The 18,041-nt window shown below is 44.4% G+C and overlaps 1 pseudogene; it reads right to left on the bottom strand.

The window, feature by feature from the left end:
* Positions 1-255: 255 nt before the first annotated feature.
* Positions 256-3,380, bottom strand: LOC125518493 (annotated as a pseudogene).
* Positions 3,381-18,041: the final 14,661 nt, after the last annotated feature.

An 18,041-nucleotide genomic window follows, 5' to 3' on the forward strand; every position in this document is an offset into this window, starting at 1 on the left:
TTATAGGTTCTGCCTTTTCCAGGGATGCAAAATTCCGAGTAACTGAGCCACGCGTTTTTCACTCTGGTGTAAAAAGGTTAATTTCCAACTTCGCACTGAACAGAATACATAGGAACCTTGACTTAGTTTCTCGAGGCAAGCTTATATTTCTCAATGTGCTAATGGCAATATTTCCTTCTATCACAGCAAGCCTTTTTAATCAGCTAATATAATGTATGCAATTTCTTTTCTTATATCTGATGTGATTGTCACAGTTCTGGAACAGAACATTGCCTATCAACTATCCACTTTAGTTTCTTACTTTAGTAAGTACCTGATATATTTAGATTTCTAAGCCAAGCGTACCAAGATGAGTCTATCTATCATCTATATATATCCTGCATTATATGGACGCCGAGGCTGCCATATGTTCATGAACCGGCCACCCTATCAAACGGCACCTATGGGTGCTAAGATTTGTTCCGGAACAGGGGCAGAAGCAGAGTTTCTCCGAGAATCCGAGTAATCCACGGGAGCAGAGACTATAGAGTCTCCCGTGGCTCGTTCTTGCTCTGTAGATCCGTCGGCCAGACCCTGATGATTTGGCTCATCCACCCGGCGGCTGTTGCTCACGGGCTGGCCTCGTGGCCCCTGGAAGGCGTCGAAGCACCGGAGACACGCACGTAGCCATGTCAGTGCTCCCGCTGCGACCGAGAGCTCTGCATCGGCGTCGGCACTGGGCTCGCCGCGCTCCTCGTAGACAAACTTAGCGAGGTGGATAAGGAGCATGAGGCACGAGACGATACCGTTGGTGAGGAACAGCCCACCGAATCTCCACAGCCCCAGCCTAGCGTCGGCCCCGCCGTTGCCCCTACCCACGCACGCCCCGGGGTGGCCGAACCACTTGTTCTCGATGCGGGCAAGCTTATCCTCCTCCGCCAGCTCCAGGATGGCACGCGACACATCCACCGCCAGAGGGGATCCCATTGGGAAAACCTGAATAACATGAAAACTTATAGTTGTTCCATATTCGTAAGTAAACATTCGATACTGAAATGGGTATAAAAAATGTTGGGAACACATACGAATCCAAACCCGCCGCTCTTGTAGGTCGGACCGGCCATGGAGTAGCCTTCACAATAGCGTGACAGGAAGAGCCTCAGGTATGGCACCTCATCGAAGATCGCCGTGATGCCTCCGTTGTCCGACCCTTTCTTGAGGGCGCCGGCGTATTGATCCATGGAGGAGTACGTCCTCAACCTCGCCTCTTCGAAGCCCATCTCCTTGAGGATGCCCCCGATGAAGGAACCCTCCTGATACCCCACATAGTTCCACTCTCTCAGGTTGTTAATCGCTGGTTGGAGGTGCCGTATCGTCAGTATCGAGGACAGGTTTGCCGTGTAGCTTGTCGTCAGGATCAGCACAACAAACACCCACATGATGACCACGAACTTTGATAGGTTGCTCTCCAGCTTCTCCTCTGCAAGCAAGTGCTGCAAACTATTAGTTCTAGTCTACATATCACTGAAAAAAATAGCACGCTACAACATGCTAAGGAATGACTCGCTGACCGCTAATAGCACGAACAATATAGCACACTAATAGCGGATTTTAAGGCCGGTGCTATTTTGCTATAGCGTGTTTTTTTCCGCTGCTACATATACATGCAGTATCTGTAGGTAGAAAAAAGCGATGGGATGTGGTGGTGCTTTACTGTGGGAGAAGACCATGGTCGAGAATGCGAAGTACATGAGGATGCCGAATTGATTCCACGGTGTGCCATGGAATCGAGGGTTGTCTTTGTGCTCGATTGCCCACACGACGAAACCGGTGAAGAAGAAGAAGGCAAGACTGGTGAGCCAGAGTCCCGGTGTCAGCGGCTTCACGAAGATCCACATGCTGTTGCTGTTGTCTTGCTCTGCCACGATCATTGACCAGCCTGTGTCGGCGTCCCCAACCGCATCGTGAAGGAAACCAGCTTCATCCTGCTCGCGGTGATCGTGACGTCCCCAACCACCGCGTCCGCCTTCTGCGAAGACGACTTCAACAAAGTTCAACTTGTTAATCTCTAGGCACAAGTATTACTAGAACTACCACGTAAAAAAGTTCAGTGCTAGACTGTTACCATGCTCCTACTAACCTTGTCAGGCACCAGCTCTACAAGCCTTTCGTATGACTCGGAGTCAGAGCTGTCATTAACTGGCACATAACTGTACACAACTGGATACTTCAGCTTTGTCATGACGGCGTGGAACACATCTATGCAGTAGCCTGTCACTCTCTCGGTGGCGCTGCTCGGGTTGCTGGAGATCTCCACGAATTGGCTGAATCCACGCTTCACCGGGACGGCGACGCGAAGTAGTCGGCCGTTTGGTGACATGCTCCACCCGATCGGCACGGCGGCCGTTTCGCCTGGCCAGACTATCTGTTTCAGCTCTTTGCGTGCACTCTTGAGGTCCAAGCTCGTCGTGATCCCAGACCCAGGCGTCCAGAAACCCACCGTCCTTTCACCTTTGCTGAAGGCATTCACGATCTCGTACGCCAAGACTTGTCGCTGCCCATCGACCAGCCTGAATCTTCCTGCCAGGCCGTCGAAGTTGGCAGCGACCAGAGCATCAAGAAATGTAGTTCGTTCTGCTGATCGGAAGGAAACCTCAGCTGCAGCCGCAGCTGCCCATGCTGTGTCATACAACCATATCAGAGACATGGGGGCACTCGGGTCATCGGTAGCAGTGCTATCCTGGCTAAGCCTTACATTCATTCGTCTTGAGAAGCTCTTGACTTGGTCTGTTTCCTGCACATGAGGCCGCAGGCTGACAACACCCTGCATGTTATCAATGCCACCGAGGTTGTACGCAGCTTCACCAATGTCGGTGGTGCTGATCCAGACATACCCCTCCGACATCATGCCCAGGACCATGGCCCGGTGAAAGAGGCGGACCGCTAGAGCGGGGAGCATGTGCACGATGTACACCCGTGCCGGCATGGCCTTGATGGCAAGGAGTGCCACGTCGAGGCGGCTGTCTGTTGCATCGGCGGGCACAGCCACAGAATCTGTTAGGCCGCGTGACCCCTGGAACGCGTGGACCAGTGCCGAGAGAATGCTGATGCCATAGGGTGAGTCCTCGTGCAACAGGATGGCAGAGTGCCACGCGAATGCCTCGAGAATGGCCGCAATAGGCGTGGCCAGCTGAGAGTTGCTGTTGGCTGCGGTGTGCAAGAAGAAGCATCCTTGTGAAGAACTCGATGTTGGCATGGTGGCAGAGAGAGAAAGAATCGGGGATATTGTTGTGTTTCGCCATGCTAGCAAATAACTCAACCTCTGCTGATGTCTGAGGCCAGATGATTGCTTGCACGAGTGCATTCTTGTTCATGAGCTCCTCTGCTGTAGAAACATGCATACACCAAAAATGAGAACTATCGGTAGATGGTAGGAGGGGAGCGGTTACCCACTTTTCAAGAATATAGTAAATATCAAAAATTAAGGATGCTACTTTACAGCATGCATATGCTACAGTAGAGTTGGTGTGAAACTAGGAGGTAATCCAATAGAAGTAGAGAAAACTATTCAAAATATTTGAGATTTAGAGGATGCTAGAGGCAACATTTCCCATTCTACTAGTGAAAAAGGTAAAAAGGAGCCTGAGTGTGGTACTTCTATGTTAAATAGTTCAGATATTGAGCTTATTCAGGAGTTATTTTCAGATGAAGATGGTTTTTTAGTTGATGTAGTACAGGGATTGGCTAGTCTTATGAGTAAGAAATTTTTAATTGAGAGGAACTAGGGTAGAGATTTTCCTATGGGGTAGAGGTAGGACAATAGTATTCTGATGGCAGGCATGTTCTGAAATGCCAGAGGGCTAGATGAGGAAGTAAGGAGGAATTTCCTCAGAAATGCTATTCGCGATTACATGTTGAGATATTTAGGTGTTCAAGAAACTAAAAGGTGGTGTTTTAATTTAAATGAACTGGAAAATAAAAGTTTTAGACTTAGGTCCTGGTGCTTCAGTTTCACTTTCATATCTAACTGGAATTGTTAGTTTCATGGCAGACATTGTAGCGAATAGTGATAGCACTACAACAGAAGTTTCTACCTTTATCCCTTGTAGCCTTGACGTGACGAGCACATATTGCTCCTAAGGACAAATGCTCTCGGCCTCGGGATATATGGAATTTTGTTAACATTTATGGTGCTCCATATGTATATAAGAAAATCTTCTTAGTTGAGCTTGTGCATGTTTTTGATAATAATGCTTTCCCTATTATAGCTTGTGGTGGCTTCAATGTTTAGAAAAAGGAATGGATTCATTAGATAGAAGATTACCTAAATGGTGGCATCTTTTCAATGCTATTATTGCGCAATGGGACCATACAGAAATAGAGATGGCTGGGAGAGTATGTGAAGTAATAATACAGAACATCCTACTTTTGAAAAGCTATATAGGATTCTTGTTTCTTTGTCTTCGAAACATATGTTTGCTTTGGTGCTTATGAGAGTTATACCTAGGATTAGTTGTGAGCATTCCCCTCTTGTGTTACATTTTGTCATGTCTCAACAGAAAGTTGAAGGGCCTTTCAAATTGAACTATGTTGCTTCCTTGGAGATGATCGTGATCCTTTAGTTAACCAAATCTTGTTTAATTATTTATGTTGTTGATGTGCTTTAGAAAAATGGTAGTGTAGGGCTAGGAAATTAATGAAGACTCTTAATGGTGTAATTTAAATTACTTACGGTTTTATAAGAAGTAGAAGAAAGTGCTTTCTATTTCTATTAAAACATTTTATTTAAAAACTGATTTTTCTTCTAGATGATAGTGAATATTTCTGTAGATTCCCCATGCCTTATGATCTGGATGATAATAACAGAACATTTTTAGGACTCTAGATAAATTATGCACTCCCTCCGATCCCTATTAATTTTTTCCGACTTAGTACAACTTTGTACTAAGTACAAAATTATACTAAGTCGGCGATCGGAGGGAGTAGCTTGTTTTTCAAATGAAAGACAATAGGGTTCCTTGTCCAGTATGGTTCCCTGCTGAGTTTTACCAACGTTTTTGGTCTACTTTTGTGAAATGATTTACTGTATTTGTTTCATGAGTTTTATCATGGTAGGATGGATCTCACCAGATTTAATTATGGGGTTTTAACTTTTCACTAAAACGTGTGGGTGCTGCTAAAATACAACGGTCTATGCCTATATGTTTGTGTAATGTGTTGTTATTTTTCTCTCACTAAAAGCATTAATAATATGGCTATTTTAGTATAGTTGATAACATAATTTTCCCTGTTTAGACCCCATTTATTAAAAAGATGTACATTTTAGATAGTGTGGTGTTGTTGCATGGGATCTTACATGAAGTGCACATGAAAAAGTAGTTTTTTCTTCTTCTTTAAAGTAATTTTTTAAAAACTGGTGACAAAATTGATGAGTATTTTAGAAAATATTAATGTGGCAAAAAGGTTTCCCTGTTAATTTTGCAGCTTAGCTTATGAACTCTTTAACTCATCATAAAGCAGCAGTGATGGTTAATGATCAGGGTGGCCTTGTGTTTAGACCGAAAAATGGCTTAGTCAGGGAGCTAATCTGTCTTTCTGAGCAAAAAGTAATTTTCGATGTGAAAGTTGGTTACATGCTTTCTTGAATTTGTGTCCATGTGGCACTCATAAAGATCCGGTGATCATTTGATGTAAGCAAATTGTATGTGTAACTTGTGTTAAAGGACACATCCGTAATTTAGGCAAATATATATCGTCCTTTCTGGGTTCCAATTTGTCATTTTGGAAAATAAAATGGTATGGTCATGAAGTTCCTGTTTTTGTGAAGATGTGTTGCTTCACATAAAAAAAAAGAAAAACTTCCTTATTTGACACTGTCTTAAAATCTGATTACTTATTTGACATTAGAAATATTTTTCTTCCCTATTTGACACTAGTCTTAAATTTTATTTCCTATACGACACTTCCGTCCATTTTGAGCCTAAATGACACCTGAAAAGACGATTTTGCCCCTCATGCGGGTATGTGTGCGCGCGCGTGTGTGCTGTTGCGTGTATGGGTGCACGCGCACATGTGTTCTGCTGCTGCATGTGTGTGTGCATGTGTGCTGCTGCGTGTGTGTGCTGTTACGTGCCTATGTGCTGCCTGCGTGTATGTTGCTGCTGCGTGTGTGTGTATGTGTGTGTGTGTGTGCTGCGTGCGTGTGTGCTGCTGCGTGTGTGTGCGCGGGCATGTGTGTTGCTGCGTGTGTGTGCGTGTGTGTGTGCACGTGCGCATGCGTGTTGTTGCGTGTGTGTGCGCGTGTGTCTGTGCACGTGCGCGTGCGTGTTGTTGCGTGTGTGTTGGTGCGTGTGTATGTGTTGCTGCGTGTGTGCTCCTGCCCTCGCGCTGATGCTGTGTGTGCATGCTATTGCTCCCCACACACATATTACATGAGGGGTAAAAGAGTCTTTTCATGTGTCACTTAGGCTCAAAATGAACGGAAATGTCATATAGAGAATAAAATTTAAAACTTGTGTTAAATAGGAAAGAAAAAAATTTCCAGTATTAAATAAGGAAGCAGATTTTAAAATAATGTCAAATAAGGATTTTTCTCTAAAGAAAATTACTCTATTCGTCGAACATATCTGACTTTTCAGTCCACAAATTAATGGTTGGACAATCTTTTTCACTTATAATATGTGAAATATTTTTGCAGAACAAGCACGTTGTCCTTCGTCGATAAGATCTTATCGACGAAATAATTTTGCAGAATATTTTTTCTTACTAACAGTGGAATCTATATACTTCTGCATTAAAAATTACAGTGTTTATATACAGTGAATGTACAATCATTGCATATATATATATATATATATTTGTTTTTCGAAATTCAAGAAAAATAAACTTTGACTAAGTCTATAGACAGGAATGTCTATGTCTATAATATTAAATCAATACCATTAGATGCATTATGAAATACACTTTTAGATTCTGTTTATGTCGTATTAGTGATGTTGATAATCTTTTACAAATTGGATCAAACTTTGCAAAGCTTTGATTCGTAAAAAATGTATATACACCATACTTTGTAATGGACAGAGTGTGTTTGACCGGTATAAATTTATGAATGTCAAACTTGGCCGGGCTAAAGGCAATTGTAGTTGGTAAAAAATGAATGTCTTTCGGAATGTACAATCATCTCATACAACTAGGAACAAACACATAAGCGTAGTTCCCAGTATGTTTTGTAAACTGAGTTGCCAAGCCATTGGGCCTACGCCTTTTTTTTGACGCGGAAAACAGGTCCACTGCTTTTGATAATAGCCAGAACGTGATTGACCTCGGGAGCCATTAGTCTTCTGAGCGAACCTACCAGCCACGTGACCCTTGGCAACCTAGAATCTAATTAGATGCGTTCGGATATACTACCTCCTTCTTATAATGTAAGTCGTTTTTTGACACTAAACTAATGTATAAAAATGTCTTACATTATAGGACAAAAGAAGTATGTAGGATCTAATTCGTATTTCAAGATTTATTTTGATTGTCAACAAGATAAATACTATATGAAATATTTGTTATAGTAGTATTGATTTGGTGGACTGTCAAAGTAAATTTCGAATTACAAATTAGGCCCTTCATATCCAGATACAGGAAGTATATAAAGACTCCTTTTTAAAAATAAAATAAAATAAAAATTGGCGGTATTTAATCTCAAAATGCTCTATGCTGGCATACTCCCTTGACACAAAGTCGGAATGATGATAGAAGGAGAGCCTTTTTTTGTGAAGAATCAGATCTATTATAAAAGTTCACCGAAGTACAAAATATCTCAAACATAATAAAAATTACATCGAGATTCAGAGACCACCGAACAAAATCACTACTACCGTTAGAACAAGCAGTTGACGTGCCACTGTCATCTCTCCTCTATCGGAGCCAGCTTGACCTTCTCGATAACAGCTGAGAAATCTATGTGCACGTGCTCCTAAAGACGAGCGCCCTGGAGTTGCCACTGGTAGAAAAAGGGCCTGTAGTCCCGGTTCGTAAGGGCCTTTTGTCCCGGTTCTAGAACCGGGACTAAAGGGTCGGTACTAATGCCCTGTCCCTTTAATCCCGGTTCAATCCAGAACCGGGACAGATGGGCCTCCACGTGGCCTGTGGGCGGAGCCCAGGCAGGAGACCCTTTGGTCCCGGTTGGTGGCACCAACCGGGACCAATAGGCATCGACGCGTCAGCATTTCTGTGGCTGGGGTTTTTGTTTTTTGTTTTTGAAAGGGAGGGGGGTTTGGGGGTTTTGGGGGTTTTGGGGGGTTACTTTAGGTGTTTCATATATTGTGTTAGCTAGCTATAATTAATAGAGTGAAGTGTCCTCTCTTATGTCCGTGCTTGGTCGACGCTACGTACTATACATACGTATAGAGAGGACCAGACACGCTAGCTAGCTAGTAAGCAAACGAAGAAAACAGAAGATCGTCATGAACATATATGCATACAGAGAGAAGTGATATCGACCACCTCTCCTTCTCCGAGAGATTGGTCGAACAACAAGTTCTCGTATATCTATCCGACACTACCGGCTACATATATACAATAATTATCTCTTACAAATATAATAATACGGACTCATGGTCCACATAGTATTCTCCGTCTTCAGCGATCACGTGGTCAAGAAAGAATGCCGCCAATTCCTCTTGAATTGCTCGCATGCGAGCTGGTGCTAGGAGTTCATCCCGCTTCCGAAACATCTAATTTGAAGAAGGGGGTCAATACATATATATATGAATGAATGAAACTCAACACAAATGATGGTAATAAAATAAAATTGTGAATGTTGTTATTTACGTACTTCATATTGTTCGTCAGAGTACCCGCCCCGCTCACAGGTCATGTGGCGGATGGACTCGCAGACGTAGTATCCACAGAAATCATTCCCTTGTTCCTGCCACAACCACTTTACAAGAAATAGAGGTCAACCAAACTGATAAGAAAGAATGCTAAATGGTATTGATGAAACTAGCGCTTGAATCACTAGGAGATGCGCGGAACATGCTACTATAGTACTTACTTTCGGGTGTCTAAATTCCAGCTCCTTCGGCAGTCCCGGAACTTTTCTGGTGAATTTTCTCCAAACCCGGCCGGACAAAGAAAACAATTACTTGATATCAGGAAATGAACAAAGTTGCTGATATGGTGGATAATGACCGATTTAACTTACTTCCTGAGGATTTCAGTCATGTCCGCATACTCCTTGGGATCTTTTCGTTTAGAGTCCAAGATAGCTACTACTCCATGCTCAAGCCTAATCTCTAGGAGAATATAGTGGTACCTGCGCACGCATGCATAACTCATCAATTACATTACTATAACCTGGACTAATACATAAGGGAAACCGAATATGCACAAGACAGTAACACTCACTTGAAGTTGTAAGGAAAGAGTATTATATCTTTGTTTTCATTTTTTTGAATGATCGTAGCAAGTTGGCCTCGGTATCTTCGGGACGATGTTCAACCTCAGTTGCATCTATGAGATATGTGTTAACGAACCCAATATCACCGATTTGTCTTTTCTTCAATTCGGCGATCTTCAATCTACATAATATAGTGAGGATAATTATAAATACATGCAATGAAAGAGATGAGCTATATAGAGAGACTTAATGACAGAAGTAGTAGTACTTACAGACAGTAGCAGGTGACCGTTGTTTTATCGAGGGCCAATTGATTGAAAAACTGATAGAACTCCTCAAATGGAATAGGCAACAGTTCAATTCCAACGAGGTCATGCTCCGGTTTAACTCTCGCATACAAAGTACTCCTCCCCCCAGACTCTCTGCAGATTTTCAAGTACCAATCATGTAATCTTCGCATCATCGTTGTTAAAGATTTTTCATCTTTGACGAGAGGCTTCCCGTGTTGGAAATATGCCCTAGAGGCAATAATAAAAGGATTATTATTATATTTCCTTGTTCATGATAATTGTATTTTATTCATGCTATAATTGTGTTATCCGGAAATTGTAATACATGTGTGAATACATAGACACCAACATGTCCCTAGTAAGCCTCTAGTTGACTAGCTCGTTGATCAACAAATAGTCATGGTTTCCTGACTATGGACATTGGATGTCATTGATAACGAGATCACATCATTAGGAGAATGATGTGATGGACAAGACCCAATCCTAAACATAGCACAAGATCGTATAGTTCGTTTGCTAGAGTTTTTCCAATGTCAAGTATCTTTTCCTTAGACCATGAGATTGTGTAACTCCCGGATACCGTAGGAATGCTTTGGGTGTACCAAACGTCACAACGTAACTGGGTGACTATAAAGGTATACTACGGGTATCTCCGAAAGTGTCTGTTGGGTTGACACGGATCAAGACTGGGATTTGTCACTCCGTATGACAGAGAGGTATCTCTGGGCCCACTCGGTAATGCATCATCATAATGAGCTCAAAGTGACCAAGTGTCTGGTCACGGGATCATGCATTATGGTACGAGTAAAGTGACTTGCCGGTAACGAGATTGAACGAGGTATTAGGATACTGACAATCGAATCTCGGGCAAGTAACGTACCGATTGACAAAGGGAATTGTATACGAGGTTCCTTGAATCCTCGACATCGTGGTTCATCCGATGAGATCATCGAGGGGCATGTGGGAGCCAACATGGGTATCCAGATCCCGCTGTTGGTTATTGACCGGAGAGCCGTCTCGGTCATGTCTACATGTCTCCCGAACCCGTAGGGTCTACACACTTAAGGTTCGGTGACGCTAGGGTTGTAGAGATATGAATATGCAGTAACTCGAACGTTGTTCGGAGTCCCGGATGAGATCCCGGACGTCAGAGGAGTTCCGGAATGGTCCGGAGGTGAAGAATTATATATAGGAAGTTCAGTTTCGGCCATCAGGAGAGTTTCGGGGGTCACCGGTATTGTACCGGGACCACCGGATGGGTCCCGGGGTCCACCGGGTGGGGCCACCATCCCGGAGGGCCCCATGGGCTGAAGTGGGGAGGGGAACCAGCCCATAGTGGGCTGGTGCGCCCCCCTTGGCCCATCCCCTGCGCCTAGGGTTGGAAACCCTAGGGTGGGGGGGGGCGCCCCACTTGCCTTGGGGGCCACTCCACCCTTGGTCGCCGCCCCCCCTAGGAGATCCCATCTCCTAGGGCTGGCGCCTCCCCTTGGGGAGCCTATATAAAGGGGGGGAGGGAGGGGCAGCCGCGCCCTTGACTCTTGGCGCCTCCCTCTTCCCCTGCTACACCTCTCCCTCTCGCAGAAGAACGGCGAAGCCCTGCTACGGTGACTGCTGCATCCACCACCACGCCGTCGTGCTGCTGGATCTTCATCAACCTCTCCTTCCCCCTTGCTGGATCAAGAAGGAGGAGACGTCACGCTGACCGTACGTGTGTTGAACGCGGAGGTGCCGTCCGTTCGGCGCTAGGATCTCCGGTGATTTGGATCACGCCGAGTACGACTCCCTCATCCCCGTTCTCTTGAACGCTTCCGCTCGCGATCTACAAAGGTATGTAGATGCAATCCGATCACTCGTTGCTAGATGAACTCATAGATGGATCTTGGTGAAACCGTAGGAAATTTTTTGTTTTCTCCTACGTTCCCCAACAGTGGTATCAGAGCCAGATTTATGCGTAGTTCTCTTTGCACGAGTAGAACACAATTTGTTGTGGGCGTAGATGTTGTCAGCTTTCTTGCCGCTACTAGTCTTATTTTGCTTCAGCGGCATTGTGGGATGAAGCGGCCCGGACCAACCTTACACGTACGCTTACTTGAGACCGGTTCCACCGACTAACATGCACTAGTTGCATAAAGTGGCTGGCAGGTGTCTGTCTCTCCCACTTTAATTGGAGCGGATTCGACAAAAAGGGTCCTTATGAAGGGTAAATAGAAGTTGACAAATCACGTTGTGGCTTTAACGTAGGCAAGAAAACGTTCTTGCTAGAACCCTCTTGCAGCCACGTAAAACTTGCAACAACAATTAGAGGACGTCTAACTTGTTTTTGCAGTATATGCCTTGTGATGTGATATGGCCAAAAGGATGTGATGAATGATATATGTGATGTATGAGATCATGTTCTTGTAATAGGAATCACGACTTGCATGTCGATGAGTATGACAACCGGCAGGAGCCATAGGAGTTGTCTTTATTTTTTGTATGACCTGTGTGTCATTGAGAAACGCCATGTAAATTACTTTACTTTATTGCTAAACGTGTTAGCCATAGTAGTAGAAGTAATAGTTGGCGAGCAACTTCATGGAGACACGATGATGGAGATCATGATGATGGAGATCATGGTGTCATGCCGGTGACAAGATGATCATGGAGCCCCAAGATGGAGATCAAAGGAGCTATGTGATATTGGCCATATCATGTCACTATTATTATTTGATTGCATGTGATGTTTATCATGTTTTACATCTTGTTTACTTAGAACGACGGTAGTAAATAAGATGATCCCTCATAATAATTTCAAGAAAGTGTTCCCCCTAACTGTGCACCGTTGCGACAGTTCGTTGTTTCGAAGCACCACATGATGATCGGGTGTGATAGATTCCAACGTTCACATACAACGGGTGTAAGACAGATTTACACATGCAAACACTTAGGTTGAATTGACGAGCCTAGCATGTACAAACATGGCCTCGGAACACAGAAGACCGAAAGGTCGAGCATGAGTCGTATAGAAGATACGATCAACATGAAGATGTTCACCGACGTTGACTAGTCCGTCTCACGTGATGATCGGACACGGCCTAGTTAACTCGGATCATGTTATACTTAGATGACTGGAGGGATGTCTATCTGAGTGGGAGTTCATTGAATAATTTGATTAGATGAACTTAATTATCATGAACTTAGTCTAAAACCTTTACATATCTTGTAGATCAAATGGCCAACGTTGTACTCAACTTCAACGCGTTCCTAGAGAAAACCAAGCTGAAAGACGATGGCAGCAACTATACGGACTGGGTCCGGAACCTGAGGATCATCCTCATAGCTACCAAGAAAGATTATGTCCTACAAGCACCGCTAGGTGAAGCACCTGCTCTCCCTGCAGAACAAGACGTTATGAACGCTTGGCAGACACGTTCCGATGATTACTCCCTCGTTCAGTGCGGCATGCTTTACAGCTTAGAACCGGGGCTCCAAAAGCGTTTTGAGAGACACGGAGCATATGAGATGTTCGAAGAGCTGAAAATGGTTTTTCAAGCTCATGCCCGGGTCGAGAGATATGAAGTCTCCGACAAGTTCTTCAGCTGTAAGATGGAGGAAAACAGTTCTGTCAGTGAGCACATACTCACTATGTCTGGATTACATAACCGCTTGACTCAGCTGGGAGTTAATCTCCCGGATGACGCGGTCATTGACAGAATCCTTCAGTCGCTTCCACCGAGCTACAAGAGCTTTGTGATGAACTTCAATATTCAGGGGATGGAAAAGACCATTCCTGAAGTATTTGCAATGCTGAAATCAGAAGAGGTAGAAGTCAAAAAGGAACATCAAGTGTTGATGGTGAATAAAACCACTAAGTTCAAGAAAGGCAAGGGTAAGAAGAACTTCAAGAAGGACGGCAAGGGAGTTGCCGCGCCCGGTAAGCAAGCTGCCGGGAAGAAGCCAAAGAATGGACCCAAGCCCGAGACTGAGTGTTTTTATTGCAAGGGAAGTGGTCACTGGAAGCGGAACTGCCCCAAATACTTAGCGGACAAGAAGGCCGGCATCACGAAAGGTATATGTGATATACATGTAATTGATGTGTACCTTACCGGTACTCGTAGTAGCTCCTGGGTATTTGATACCGGTGCAGTTCCTCACATTTGTAACTCAAAGCAGGAGCTGCGGAATAAGCGGAGACTGGCGAAGGACGATGTGACGATGCGCGTCGGGAATGGTTCCAAGGTCGATGTGATCGCTGTCGGCACGCTACCTCTACATTTACCTATGGGATTAGTTTTAAACCTCAATAATTGTTATTTAGTGCCAGCTTTGAGCATGAACATTGTATCAGGATCTCGTTTAATTCGAGATGGCTACTCATTTAAATCCGAGAATAATGGCTGTTCTATTTATATGAGAGATATGTTTTATGGTCATGCTCCAATGGTGAATGGTTTATTCTTAATGAATCTCGAGCGTAATGTTACACATATTCATAGTGTGAATACCAAAAGATGTAAAGTTGATAATGATAGTCCCACATACTTGTGGCACTGCCGCCTTGGTCACATAGGTGTCAAACGCATGAGGAAGCTCCATGTAGATGGACTTTTAGAGTCTCTTGATTACGAATCATTTGACACATGCGAGCCATGCCTCATGGGTAAAATGACCAAGACTCCGTTCTCAGGAACAATGGAGCGAGCAACCAACTTATTGGAAATCATACATACTGATGTGTGCGGTCCAATGAGTGTTGAGGCTCGCGGTGGCTATCGTTATGTTCTCACCCTCACTGATGACTTGAGTAGATATGGGTATATCTATTTAATGAAACACAAGTCTAAGACCTTTGAAAAGTTCAAGGAATTTCAGAGTGGGGTTGAGAATCAACGTGACAGGAAAATCAAGTTCTTGCGATCAGATCGTGGGGGAGAATACTTGAGCCACGAATTTGGCACACACTTAAGAAAATGTGGAATAGTTTCACAACTCACGCCGCCTGGAACACCTCAGCGTAATGGTGTGTCCGAACGTCGTAATCGCACTCTATTAGATATGGTGCGATCTATGATGTCTTACCGATTTACCGCTATCATTTTGGGGCTATGCTTTAGAGACTGCCGCATTCACTTTAAATAGGGCTCCGTCGAAATCCGTTGAGACGACACCATATGAATTATGGTTTGGGAAGAAACCTAAGCTGTCGTTTCTAAAAGTTTGGGGATGCGATGCTTATGTCAAGAAACTTCAACTTGAAAAGCTCGAACCCAAGTCGGAAAAATGCGTCTTCATAGGATACCCTAAAGAAACTATTGGGTATACCTTCTACCTCAGATCCGAAGGCAAGATCTTTGTTGCCAAGAATGGATCCTTTCTCGAAAGAAGTAAGTGGGAGGAAAGTAGAACCTGATGAAGTATTACCTCTTGAACTGGAAAGTGGCGCAACTCAAGAAAATGTTCCTGAGGTGCCTGCACCGACTAGAGAGGAAGTTAACAATGATGATCATGAAACTTCAGATCAAGTTGCTACTGAACTTCGTAGGTCCACAAGGACACGTTCCGCACCAGAGTGGTACGGCAACCCTGTCTTGGAAATCATGTTGTTAGACAACGGTGAACCTTCGAACTATGAAGAAGCAATGGCGGGCCCGGATTCCGACAAATGGCTGGAAGCCATGAAATCCGAGATAGGATCCATGTATGAAAACGAAGTATGGACTTTGACTGACTTGCCCGATGATCGGCGAGCCATAGAAAATAAATGGATCTTTAAGAAGAAGACAGACGCGGATGGTAATGTGACCATCTATAAAGCTAGGCTTGTCGCTAAGGGTTATCGACAAGTTCAAGGGGTTGACTACGATGAGACTTTCTCACCTGTAGCGAAGCTGAAGTCCGTCCGAATCATGTTAGCAATTGCCGCATTCTATGATTATGAGATATGGCAAATGGACGTCAAAACGACATTCCTTAATGGTTTCCTTAAGGAAGAATTGTATATGATGCAGCCGAAAGGTTTTGTCGATCCTAAGAATGCCGACAAGGTGTGCAAGCTCCAACGCTCGATTTATGGGCTGGTGCAAGCATCTCGGAGTTGGAACATTCGCTTTGATGATATGATCAAAGCGTTTGGGTTTACGCAGACTTATGGAGAAGCCTGCGTTTACAAGAAAGTGAGTGGGAGCTCTGTAGCATTTCTCATATTATATGTAGATGACATATTTTTGATGGGAAATGATATAGAACTCTTGGACAGCATTAAGGCCTACTTGAATAAGAGTTTTTCAATGAAGGACCTTGGAGAAGCTGCTTATATATTAGGCATCAAGATCTATAGAGATAGATCAAGACGCCTCATAGGTCTTTCACAAAGCACATACCTTGATAAGATATTGAAGAAGTTCAATATGGATCAGTCTAAGAAGGGGTTCTTGCCTGTGTTGCAAGGTGTGAAATTGAGCTCAGCTCAATGTCCGACCACGGCAGAAGATATAGAAGAGATGAGTGTCATCCCCTATGCCTCAGCCATAGGGTCTATTATGTATGCCATGCTGTGTACCAGACCTGATGTAAACCTTGCCGTAAGTTTGGTAGGAAGGTACCAAAGTAATCCAGGCAAGGAACACTGGACAGCGGTCAAGAATATCCTGAAGTACCTGAAAAGGACTAAGGAAATGTTTCTCATTTATGGAGGTGACGAAGAGCTCGTCGTAAAGGGTTACGTCGACGCTAGCTTCGACACAGATCTGGATGACTCTAAGTCACAAATCGGATATGTGTATATTTTGAATGGTGGGGCAGTAAGCTGGTGCAGTTGCAAGCAGAGCGTTGTGGCGAGACTAGATGTGAAGCGGAGTACATGGCAGCCTCGGAGGCAGCGCATGAAGCAATTTGGGTGAAGGAGTTCATCGCCGACCTAGGAGTCATACCCAATGCATCGGGGCCGATCAAACTCTTCTGTGACAACACTGGAGCTATTGCACTTGCCAAGGAGCCCAGGTTTCACAAGAAGACCAGGCACATCAAGCGTCGCTTCAACTCCATTCGTGAAAATGTTCAAGATGAAGATATAGATATTTGTAAAGTACATACGGATCTGAATGTAGCAGATCCATTGACTAAACCTCTCCCTAGAACAAAACATGATCAGCACCAGAATTCCATGGGTGTTCGATTCATCACAATGTAACTAGATTATTGACTCTAGTGCAAGTGGGCGACTGTTGGAAATATGCCCTAGAGGCAATAATAAAAGGATTATTATTATATTTCCTTGTTCATGATAATTGTCTTTTATTCATGCTATAATTGTGTTATCCGGAAATTGTAATACATGTGTGAATACATAGACACCAACATGTCCCTAGTAAGCCTCTAGTTGACTAGCTCGTTGATCAACAGATAGGCATGGTTTCCTGACTATGGACATTGGATGTCATTGATAATGAGATCACATCATCAGGAGAATGATGTGATGGACAAGACCCAATCCTAAACATAGCACAAGATCGTATAGTTTGTTTGCTAGAGTTTTTCCAATGTCAAGTATCTTTTCCTTAGACCATGAGATCGTGTAACTCCCGGATACCGTAGGAATGCTTTGGGTGTACCAAACGTCACAACGTAACTGGGTGACTAAAAAGGTATACTACGGGTATCTCCGAAAGTGTCTGTTGGGTTGACACGGATCAAGACTGGGATTTGTCACTCCGTATGACGGAGAGGTATCTCTGGGCCCAGTCGGTAATGCATCATCATAATGAGCTCAAAGTGACCAAGTGTCTGGTCACGGGATCATGCATTATGGTACGAGTAAAGTGACTTGCCGGTAACGAGATTGAACGAGGTATTAGGATACTGACAATCGAATCTCGGGCAAGTAACGTACCGATTGACAAAGGGAATTGTATACAAGGTTCCTTGAATCCTCGACATCGTGGTTCATCCGATGAGATCATCGAGGAGCATGTGGGAGCCAACATGGGTATCCAGATCTCGCTGTTGGTTATTGACCAGAGAGCCGTCTCGGTCATGTCTACATGTCTCCCGAACCCGTAGGGTCTACACACTTAAGGTTCGGTGACGCTAGGGTTGTAGAGATATGAATATGCAGTAACTCGAACGTTGTTCGGAGTCCCGGATGAGATCCCGGACGTCACGAGGAGTTCCGGAATGGTTCGGAGGTGAAGAATTATATATAGGAAGTGCAGTTTCGGCCATCGGGAGAGTTTCGGGGGTCACCAGTATTGTACCGGGACCACCGGATGGGTCCCGGGGGTCCACCGGGTGGGGCCACCCATCCCGGAGGGCCCCATGGGCTGAACTGGGGAGGAAAACCAGCCAATAGTGGGCTGGTGCGCCCCCCTTGGCCCACCCCCTGCGCCTAGGGTTGGAAACCC

This window comes from Triticum urartu, chromosome 7, assembly GCF_003073215.2.
Source record: "Triticum urartu cultivar G1812 chromosome 7, Tu2.1, whole genome shotgun sequence".
NCBI lineage: Eukaryota > Viridiplantae > Streptophyta > Magnoliopsida > Poales > Poaceae > Triticum > Triticum urartu.